Here is a 12,028-nt window from a genome sequence, read left to right as displayed (position 1 = left end):
GAGAGTGAAGCCCCTGTGGCATGGTAGATGTTGAAATAAGTATAGGTACGGGGAGCCCTGGCAGGTTGATTCCATCACACTGCCACAAACCTGCCAAGGTAAGCGCTATGTGCTCACCATGGTGGAAGCCACCACTTGATGGCTGAAAATGCTTCTGGCGCCCTATGCCACTGCCCAAAATATCATCCTGGGCCTTGAAAAGCAAGTCCTGTGGCAACATGGCACCCCAGAGTGAATTGAGTCAGATAATGGGACACACTTAAAGAATACCTTAGTTACTCCCAGGTGAAGGAGCATGGCATTGAGTGGGTCTGTCACATACCATACCATATGGCAGCTGTGGGGAAGGTTGAAAGGTGTAATGGATTGTTGAAAGCCACCCTGAAGTAGTTTGGTGGAGGGGCTTTCAAGCATTGGGATCAGCACCTAGCAATGGCCACATGGTTAGTCAACGCCAGAGGCTCCATCAGTCGAGCTGGCCCTATCCAATCAGAGTCCCTTCACATGGTAGATGGAGACAAAGTCGCAGTAATACACTTGAGAGGTATGTTAGGTAAAACATTTCAGATTAATCCTGCCTCAAGCAGAGGCAAACCCATTTGTGGGATAGTTTTTGCTCAAGGACCAGGCTGCAGTTGGTGGATAATGCAGGAAGATGGAGAAACACGGTTTATACCTTAGGGGACCTCATCTTTGGGTGAACTGTCCTTAACAGTATTTGTATGCCTGTATTTGTATGTAAATATTTGTAATATGTATATAGTTCAAAGGTTTAATTTGATATAGTGTGGTGGTATGGGAAAAAACTCGGGGTGGATAATGTCAGAGGTTTTATTGTTTGTAAAAAAGAAGGAAAAAAACCCACCCTGCTTGGAATTCTTTACCACTGTGAAAGAAAGATGTTGATCAAGAGAGGGGGAGGTGGCTAGAGTGAACAGGCACAAAAAAGGACTGGGTAATGGGCCCACAGTCCAAGCTAATGGGCCTCAGAAGACGGGGGTGTGGCGCGGGTAAGGTATTTTTTCCTCTGGAGACAGCACTTTTTTTTTTTTTACTTTTGCCTTGACTCTGAGAGGGGGTGTGTGTAGAGAAAGAGCTCGGGGATTCATTTGGGGTTTTTTCGGCCAAGTGACTGGCTTCTTCTGGCCCCGAAGGAGGTCCCAATTTGCCTCCAATTCTTCAGGTCCTGCTCTGCCCACTGGCTGGACTTGCCTCGGATTCATCAGAAAGCCAGTGCCATCTGCGGAGGAACCTTTGAGGGGAAAGGCTGCCCCTCCACTCCTGCTTCCCCAGGTCGGCAGCAGCTTGTGCCTGTTGATGAAATAAAAGGGACCCCAGCCAGAGCCAGCCTTCGACAGCAGAGAGCTTGTGTCCACTGAGGAGGAAGAGGAGTTTTCAGTCACAGGCAGTAACAGCGTGAGTCATCAGGGAGGATACCTTCTCCCCTTGTCTCCCCTTCCGTCGCGGGGGGTATCCCCATTTCCCACGCACCGGCGCCGCCTCAGCCCAACAGCGCCCCTTGCCGGCCGTGGAGAGGAACTGCAGGCTCTGCTCCTGCAGAGATCCAACAGCTCCCCCTGCTGGTCGTGGTTGCAATTATGCCAAAAGGTGGAAAGGACGGAACTGGTTTTGGTGGGAATTTGGTTGCAGGATTGTGTTTGTTTTTTTTTTTTTTTCTTCTTTCTTTTGTTGTGTTACCTATACATATGTTTTTTTTTTTTTAATAACGGGCTGTTATTTTTTTACTTCATATTTCCTCAACTGGAGCCCCTTAATTTTGAATTTACAGTTGCTTAGGTGGAGGAGCTTGGTCTTCCTCATAACTCACCCTCCTCAGCAAACACGTCTGTCTCATTAAGTTGAGAAAATAACCTTGGAATTAGTGGGAAACACAGAGAGTTCAAGCAAGTTAAAGAATCTGGAAGTTGTCTCTGAATGACTTTCATGGGACTGGATGAAAGATGAAACATATTTGGTCAAGAAAAAGCAGTGCAATACTGTCATGGCCTGAACAATTCAAGTGTTAAAAGACACATCCTAAGCAACCACATGAGGTAAAAAATGAAAGCAAAAGCAATTAGATAAAAAATAGGCATTAATGTGAAAAGATAAAGGTTACTCTGAAACACTAAATACAGTCAATATTTACATTATTTGCTGTAGGACTTCACTATGTTTGTAGTGTATCATTGAGGTCTCCCCTCCATCTCTTCTTCTCCAAGCTGAACAGACCAAGTGCCCTCAAATCACTCCTCATACGGCTTCCCTTCAAGGCCCTTTACCATCTTCATTGCCCTCCTTTGGACTCTCTCTAAGAACTTTATATATTTCCTATATTGCAGTGCCCAAAACTGCACACAATATTCAAGAGGCACATGGTGTCAGGTGCTCTTTCACCGTGGAAAAGGAAGCTACAACCCTTGCAGATGATATTTTAGTGTGACAGGTGAGTGACGTGGCTTGGTAGAAATTGTTCTCTGAGAGAAAGAAAGAAAAGAGTGCATATTTAAACAATGAGCCAGAGGGCAAAATCTTCTTAAGGATGGATATTGTGTTTGCACAGAAGTGACTCCCATTACTGACATTAATGACTACTTGGAGAAATTACTTAAAAGCTGGGGTGCTAAACAAGTGCCTTACTAGACATCTGTGGCAAAAAAAGGGCTGTAAGGTCAGTTCAGGGGAGATGTTCTATTGACAAGAGTTGCCCATGAGAGAACTGGAAAGGAAATTCTTAATGATGGCCTTACTGTAGGTAAGAGAGGAAAAGTGATAAGCAGACAGCTGCTTAAGGGAGAGACTGGGAAGGATAAAAACCTCAAATCAAAAGTGGGAGTTGTAAGAGGACTGCAGAGAAGGGAAGATGACCTACTTTTTGGTTGCACTGCAATGTGATTCTCCACGTGAACACATTTTGGAGTCAAGCAGTCCTTATATGTCTGTCTGCAGGGCTGTGGTCTGCTTCTCAGCTTGCAGTGCACTGAGCAAGGACCGCAGTGTCCTAGGCAAACAGATAACTCAGTGTTTCATATCATACTCTCACAGCTACATGTAGTAGCACTGTACAGAGGTGTGATGTGGCCTATCTTGCTGACCCCAGTGCCTGAACTACCTTTGGTAATTGCTAATCTGTTTTCTAAAAGTAAAGAAGTTGATCAAGACAGTAAAAGGAATGTATAAAGTTCGTTCTCATGAAATTACAGCAAAACAAGGCTAGAAAAGTTCTCAGGAAGTCATGTAAATCACTAACAGCTCAAAAGTAGGCTCAGCCCTTCAAAAATGTCACAGGAAGATTTTTGTCTAGCCTGTTGTTCAAAATTTCCAATTCTCCAATACCCACATTTTCCCTTTTTTCTGGTAACACAAGCAGAAGGGACCAGTGGGTAAACAGACTGCAAGCCTTTTACTACCAGCACAGTGGTACAGTATGATGAAGAAAGATGCAGTAGGGGAAGGCTCCTTGCTGGTCCTGCACTCACATGTCTGGCTGAGCCAGGGCTTTAACAGCGCAGAAGCACCCAAGTAACATGCCAGCTAATTGCCACCTTTGTGAACTGCAGGCAGAGGGTGAGAAGATACTACCTTAGCCTTCTGAATTAAGCCATAAAAGAAACCCCAAAACCAACCAAACAAAAGACTGTATACCCCAGAAAGTGAAACAAAAAAACATTGCAGAAGTGACTCATTAAATTAGTGTTGCTTATTACATCTTACTGTAAAAACAGATGTAATCACAATGTGATTTTACTAATCCACTTCTGTAATGTGAATAAGCCCTAATCTAGAAAAAGGGCTATCTGGTAGCTGTCTTTGAAGTCCCATTATGATATTTGGAAAAACTGAAGAGGTACTCATGTAAAAAGTATTCTAAGTCAAAAGTTCAACTGAAGCAATCTGGTTCCAGAACCTGCCCTTGACAGTTTTATAAAATGTGATGTTTTATCTTAGTTTGTGTAAACTCTTGGAAGTTATTAGGGCCACTGGAAGACTGAAATTTTAAACCCATGAGCAGGATCTTAACTTGCCCTGCCCTGCTGTTTGCCCCTCATATGTACTGGTTTTAACACTTCTGACTTTTTTAGAAATCTTTAGCTTTGTTACTTGCTATGCTATTATACCATGTCCCAAACTCTCTATCTCCAGATGCCCTAACTTTCCTGGTGTTCATGAAGCTGCACTGTTATGAAAAGCTGCTGAATCAATTTTTGTGACTGTGTTAGTGGTGTCCGACTTTTGAAAGTCAATGTAAATTCTGCCTCTGGCAGCATGTAGTTAGGCAGAGGGTTCCAATGCCTCTAAAAGCATACCACAGTAGGACTGCTATGGCATATTCAAGTATGTGTTTGTGTGAATCCTCTGAAATGCTGCTGTAACCATATCCCATACCTGCAGATATGCTGATATGCTGCTCTCCAGCTCTGGCTCACTGCTTGCAGGTGATTAGGGAAATTCCCATCAAAGTCAGTGTTAAATATCTGAGGACCAGGTATGAAGTCAAGACAGGCAGGAGCTATATAGGTTATTGAGAGTCTATGCCCAAGATCATGAAGAGGTTTGTGTCAAAATGCTACACTATTTCAAACTTCGGGAAATGAGACTTCTTTCTGGTATTAGCTCACATACTCGTGTAATGCTTCCATTCCTTACTTTAAAATAAGAGCTATAACTTTGAGCCCGAAGTCAACAGTCCATGTTATTTCTATAGAACCAGATATCACAATCGCAGACCAAAGGCATGCTATCAAGAATTTTGAGTGACCTGATATTCATCCACTCAGGATAATGAATGAGGAGGCCAGAGCCTATCTGGCTTGGGTATTCTGGTCTCTGAAGTATAGCATGATGTCAATTCCCAGACAGTGCTTGTTTCTTTTCATGCTGTAGTGCTGTGCCTTTGTCAAATGAAGGTGCACTTATAAAGGATTTAAAGACAGATTGTTGCACTGGATTTCCACCATAGGAAGTCTTTGCTCAGTTAAGATCATGAGGAGCAAACTGGGTAAGTGGCTCATGTCTTCTCCACAGGCACAAGGGAGGGGAAGAGAGTTAATGACACTGCAGCACCTTAGAGAGCACCCAGCAAAGGCAGGGCTACATCTGCTTCTAACAAATGCTCGCTTCGTATTTCATACTCTGTGTTCATTTTGTGTCACTTCCTGAACTATGATGGACCGTAGTTTGTATTACCACTGAGGGAAAAGGGATAATTAGCCTCAGAAGGAAAGAAGCCTGGTATGCCAGAAAAAAGCTGTGATGTGTGTTGCTGATACCAGTTTTACCTTGTCTGCAGAAAGGGAGAAGTGCTGCAGGGAGTAAAATATATAAGAAAAGAAAATAACCCATGGTATCCTAACTAATGTTGGTGAGCACTTTTGTGGTATTTTGCAATCAGAGACTATGTGGCACAACAGCCTTGTGCTTTAATCTCACTACTTGGTGCCTTTTCTTGAAATCTTTCCATGCTGGTTATCTATTTTGCTTGTGAACCTGATATGTGCTTTCACAATTTGATATCTTTGTATTTGTCCTTTTTTCCTCTCTCTCTTAATCACTGCAGCAAATAAAGCTGCTGTGTCCTGGCTTTCAAACTAATGCCTGTGCTAGCAGTTACTCAATCTTAAGTTCTCTTTCTGTGCAACCACTGTGTCAGTGATTGCAGCACTGAAAACTAATAAAGACAGCAGAGCTACATGATACCTTCCAACCTGCTGATACCTTGTGGCACTTTGTGGCTGCAGTGTTCAGCAGCATAGAAATGCCTAAATACATTAATATACATTGGACCTGAGTATACAAAGGATAATAACATTTAATGTAAACCATCATATAAAGACCTTTCCACAAGGAGTGCTTTGCCTAAAATGAAAGGGGGATCAGCTTCTGCATAAAGACTGTGTTATCTTAATGCTGCACATTGCTGTCATTTATATGAAGGACCAGTCCTCCATCAAACTGTGATGAATGCCTGATCTCAAATATACCTTGTAACCATGAGCTTCAGCATTTGATTGTAAAGTGTGAGAGTTTGTTCTTTTTATAGTATTTTTATACTTGGAAAACCGAGGAATACAACTTAAGATCTGTCTATCCTCAAACTGTAGCTTGCTGTTTTATAGCTAAGAATTATCCACAATAATGAAGAATAATAAATGTAATTTAAAAATGCACATTTTTTCCTGGCCAGCAATTGGTTGCAAGTATTGGTTTCTGCTCTAAGGCTCTATAATTTTTTTCTAATAAAGATGAGCATTTAGATAAGCAAATAATTCTTACGAGTTTAATTAACCACAACTTAGTTACAGTAGAGAATCTGTTAATATTACTATTTCCTTTTGGGAAGCTTAGATATGGCATAATTAATACAATTCATTATCTGTGATCTCACTGGTCGCTGCAGTGATCAAACCTATATCCTAGGCAGGGTATTGACAAATGTAACATAGAGAGAAAGACAGACAGGTAAGATCATTAAAATGTGTTCATCTGCCAAGCTTGACTGGCATTTATGGCAGATAAAAGTATTGTATCAGAGAAAAGGCACCATATGCTGTTATTTATAGAAGCTAAACAGCGTTTAGGAAGTAATTGCAACCTTGGGAATTTCAGCCTCTTTAGTATCTCAGCTGGAATCAGAAATGGAAAGGGCAGAACTACAGTAAGAACTGCCTTTTTTTTCTATAATGTTTAGCTATAATGGAGGAAGATAACATCTTGATAGTAGGAAGAAATACATAGAAAAAATCCCTTGACTGTGTAAACAGCTTTGAAATCAGTGACAGGTTTGCAGCTGAATGCCAGTTTAGGTACATCATGAGAGCTCACATCAGACTCTCTCTGTGAGGAACCAACTCTTTGTTCCTTTTTTATGCAAAACTGGCATAATGGAATGTGTGATTGACCTTTAAACTGTACCTAGCAGTAACCACACTGTCAGGAAAAAGTGTACATCCTCATGGAAAAAACTTTTAAATATTCAGCAGTGAACTCATTTTTTTCTCTGTTTCCATTGCTTCTCCCTTATCTGACCCCAGATGTCCATTCTAGGAAAAGGATGACTCATATAATAGAAAACTGTCTGAGGTGAATGCAAGCATATATAGCATTATTTGTGACTGTATAAATGTGCATCTGAAAAGGTTGTACAGTTCTGGACCTTGCTCTAAAAGCCGAAAGGTTTTAAAAGGTCAAACCATTTAGAAAAATGGGTGAGACATTGTTTTCTGTGCATACCACAGTGTCTGAGTATCAAAATTTGTGCTAGCTGATAGAGAAGATGAAACTTCTCTATGATATTTTTATCATCTGAAGTAGATACTTCCTTGCTTCTCAAAGCAGAGGTTTGGGGTTTTTTTGAATTGGATGGTTTTACACTCCTGATAGATACAGAAGTACTTGTGGTACCTCTCATCACTCAGCTATGAAAGCCAGTGATAGGGACCCTGATGTGGTATATAGGATACGGGCCTTCAAAAGTGTTTTTTACAAAACCCAGAGGAAGTGTGGGGTGGTTGTCCATTTTGTATTAGCCTTATGGATGGGTTGATAGCTGTTAGCTGCTGTACCATCTGAACACTTTACACATGGCCCAGCCACTCCATCTAATGTTCCAAAACTCTTTTTGTTAACTGTTCCCCTCCTCTTATAATCTGCTTAAATCTTGCAGAAAGAACTTCAGATTCGAATATTCCCTTGATCAAAATTATAACTCACAGAAGTTATCTGTTGATACCAAAAACTGGTTTTATTAAACGCTAAGACATGCAAAGAGAAAGAGGAAAAAATAAGAAAAGATTGGAAAATGCTAAGATTATTTTTTAGAAGCAGAGAAAAGATACCACCGAAAACTACTTTACTGCCTTGCTGCTGTGAGTAGGGGGGAGAAACAGTTTTCTGCCTTTTTTTCTTTTCTGTCTGTGCCACTTTTCAGTGTTATTTCTTTAGCTGCAGGAGGTCTAGCAGCTTTAGTTCTCTGGAATGCAGGATGTGTGGTTTTGCTGCTCACGCCGCCGTGTCCCAGGCCGTGCAGGGTTCCATTCAGCCGCAGCTCCCTGGCGCTCAAAAATATAGTGAGGCTGGAAGGATAAGATATAACTCATGCATGTGGCACGGTGGTCTCAGTTCTCTCCAGGCCGGCAGTGTCTCAGTCTCCCATGGCAAGTAAGCAGCATGCAGTGGCAGAGAAAAGGGGAAGGGAGGGGAGAAGAGGCTCCTGGGGCAACCAGCTCTGTCTTCCTTTCCTCTTCCCTGATTTTCCAAAATTTTTCCTCAAGTTTTATAGGGATCAGAGGAGGTTGTACGTGGTTTCTTGGCATGTAGCCAGTTCAGATGTCCGAGGAGATATGATAACCTTAAACAATGGCAGGATCTTTTGGCAGGAAAAGTCCCATGGGAAGTCCTGGTGAGAACTTCTGGCAGAGAGCTGACAGAGAATTTTTGGTAGGAAGTTTTTGATGGGCAGAACAATGGCGAAACATAATTTTTGACATTTCTATGTTATCTGTGTGTTACACCTCCACTGTTCCAGGAGAAGAGAGTTGCTCTCTGAGAATGGGATCTAGCAGATATCACTCATGTTCTATGAAATGTCACTGAAGAGAACATGGGAACTTGACCTTGCGTGTGATAGAGACAGGCTATAAAGACCATAATGGTTTGAGTTTCTGACTAAATGGCAGATGATCAGTGGAGGGTTGAATCTAAGCAACAGGGAAGTCATCATTTTGCCTCTTCATTGGCACAGTCTGTGAATTTACTTGCACTATCTTTATCATCAATCATATGACTGTCATCTGGATGTTGTTGTTCATGAGAGAGTAAGAGGGAATGGTTCAGTCTGACAGACATTCCAGTTCCATCCAAATCACTCAAATATTTAATCATTTAAGTCTCTGTTGTCTTCACATGAACCTTATCAGTACCAAATAGGATGCGTAGAGAGAAAATTGGAACTCAAACACCCAGACAACAAGAAACTAAACCTACCCTCAGCTGTAAAACATACTAAACAATGTTTTCATAAATACATCAACAATAAAAAGGATGGCCAAGGAAAATCTCCATTCTCTATTGAATATAAAGGGGAACATTGTTACCAATGATGGGTTATGGAACAAGTAATCTTGAGGATGATCACATACAGGAGAACCAAGGGATCAGGCCCAGACAGCATGGATTTTGGAAAGGCAGGTGACCCACCTAGTGGATGAGGGGAAGGCTGTGGATGTAGTCCACCTGGGCTTCAGCAAAGTCTTTGCTACTGTCTCCCACTGCACTCTCCTGGAAAAGTTGCCTTGAAAAAAAAAAAAACATGGTTTGAACTTCACTGGATTAAAAACTGGATGGCTAGGCCCAGAGAGTGGTGGTGAATGGTGTTACATCCAGCTGGCATCCAGTCACACTAGTGGAGTCCCCCAGGGCTCAGTATTGGAGCCAGTCCTGTTCAGTATCTTTATTGATGATCTGGATGAGGGGATTGAGTGTACCCTCAGTAAACTTACGGATGACACCAAGCTGGGTAGGAGTGTTGATCTGCTGGAGGGTAGGAAGGCTCTGTAGAGGGATCTGGACGGGCTTGGATGGATGGGCTGAGGCCAGTTGCATGAGTTGCACAAGGCTAAATGTCAGGTCCTGCCCCTGGTTCACAACAACCCCATGCAGTACTACAGGCTTGGGACAGAGTGGCTGGAAAGCTGCCCTGATATCCAGGTTGGGTTTTTCTTGTTAAAAAGTTCTTAAAATTCTTTCTCTCAGGAGACTGACTGTATACACAGCCTGGGGATGCTGCACAGGATCTTGTAGCAGGCAACCTGTGTCTTCAGAACCATACCCTCCAGTGCTCCTCAGTTTTGCTAACCCACATACACTACTTTTATGACTGTTGCTACAGAAAAGGATGTAATTACTCTAAAAGCAAGCCAGCCAGACAGGGAAAGTGGACATATGGAGCTCCACAAGCTGGGGAAGTTGAACTTAGAACAGTTCTCTGCTTTACAAATTGAAAGACTTCATGTCGTTGAAGTATTTGTAATGTCTCTGGCTCTTCCACCCATGAATTCACTATGTCTAAAAGTGCAGAAGGTAATTTACATCATTTTAAAGAGAGGCACTTGATAGCAACTATTTACTCTTCATGAAGGTAGCTGCTTCCTTGAAACTCATGGGAATTGATCTGCTTTTGTCATCTTCACCTTTCTGTCAAACCTGAGTGAAACTAGCCAATAAATTAAATACAAGAAAAAGTCCTGGCTGGGAGAGGCACAAAGGCAGGCATCCTATCATGTTTTCTGAGGAAATAATATTGGACTTTTAAAGAAAACAGGGACAACTGAAATACTGGAAAAATGTGTATTGCTACTGATTCCCTGTTGTTTTGACTACAGTAGAGTTCCTACTTCCAGGATATTTCTTCATTACACCTTGGAACTCTGAGACAATTGTCTAAAATCAGCAATTACCATTCCACAGGATGCATTTTATCTTTTTTTTTTTCCTCCTACAGCAATATAATGAATTTGAACTTAATGTACTGCCTCCCCAAACCTTTTGTTCATGAAGAAGTACTGCACAAATCGTACCCATCTGTGTGTAGCTTTAATCTCTCATTGGCACTCATGCATTTATCTTACTCTTGGTTCTCTTTATACAGTTTCTGAAAGCAGTGGTCCAACAACGAAGACACAAAACCACTCCTTTAGGCTCATTCTTCGTGTATCTAGCTCACCTCCCAACGTGAAGCCCATGGAGATTTTACTGTCACTGAGGGCAAGGCCAGTCCTATAGAGGCTGTTTAGAATGTGAAATAAGCTAGTTTGCTTGTTAACTCAGGTTGCACTACAAAATTAAAGAGAATACAAATTCCAAGGGGAGTAATGCAGATTAGTCAAAGGGGATAAAGAAGTATAGTCCTGACAGAAACAAGACATGGGACTGTGTCATGCAGAAATCTCTTTCCCCTTTGTACTCTTTCCCTGACCTCTTCTATTTGCAACTACAGTGTGATCATCACTCAAGCAGCAGAGCTGTGCTGTCTGTGGCTTTGATCTGAGAGCTATAGAGAGCTCTGTCATTAAAGTCACCTGCCTGAACTTTTCCCCATTGTCCTCCTGACAAAGGCACTGAAGATAAAGTGAATAGATTGTTCTTCAGAGCTATTCAAGGGGCATTTTTTCCTTTCCTTCTGTGAATCCTATGATTACCAGTATTGCTCTTGACCTAGATAACATCCCACAGTCTGGAAAACTCACAGCACTTCTTCAGCTTCAAGGTCTGAACATTGTTTATCTACAACAGAAATACCTTCCTTCAGACAGTCATGTAAAACCACTGGCAATTATGGAAATGTACAATGTATTTCTTTGGGTAGGTGTCTCAGGGAGGAGAAATCATCAGTCCTTGTGGGTTCTCATTCATGCTGCTGTGAACAGAAAGCTGAAATGCATGATAGAGCGTGGAGTATCAGATTAAAGAGAAGTCAGTAGCAGGAATGCTATTAGTTGTCACCTACCTCAAACCTGTTTTGATAAAGTAAGCTCTGTTATTTACCAGGTATTGCAGTGGAAAATTAAATATATGCTGATTTCCAGTATAATTTGATTTTTATGGTCTAAAAACTATCACTCTAATAAAAACATATGGCTGTTCTGCTAGATTTTCATCCTGTGTTAGCTAACACATCCCAGTTAGTAGGGTGTAAGGACAGAAAGATGTTAACAAGGCCTCTCCCGTAGATTTCTGTATCTCTTCTTGTCATAGTCCACAGATAACAGACACCTTATGTCAGGGTAGGGTTTTGCTCATAACTCATAAAGATGAGCATCTCTGGAGGATGACTATTAATAGAACAAAACAAGTGATTAACCATTTCATAGCCTGGAGGACAAAAGCAGAAGAGGAACCATAACCTCAGGAACTCACTGTGCTTACTCTTCACGTGTTAAAAAAAATAGGCAAGCAAGACAAGTTACACACCCAAAACATTTACTGCATCAGTCTGAAGAAGGTAATATAAGGGAAGCAAAGACATCAGCAC

The sequence above is a fragment of the Myiozetetes cayanensis genome, unplaced genomic scaffold (assembly GCF_022539395.1).
Source record: "Myiozetetes cayanensis isolate MyiCay16 unplaced genomic scaffold, myiCay2020 scf4, whole genome shotgun sequence".
NCBI classification, from domain to species: Eukaryota; Metazoa; Chordata; class Aves; order Passeriformes; family Tyrannidae; genus Myiozetetes; species Myiozetetes cayanensis.
The sequence above is the reverse complement of the archived record's forward strand: the minus strand, read 5'-3'. Positions refer to the sequence as shown.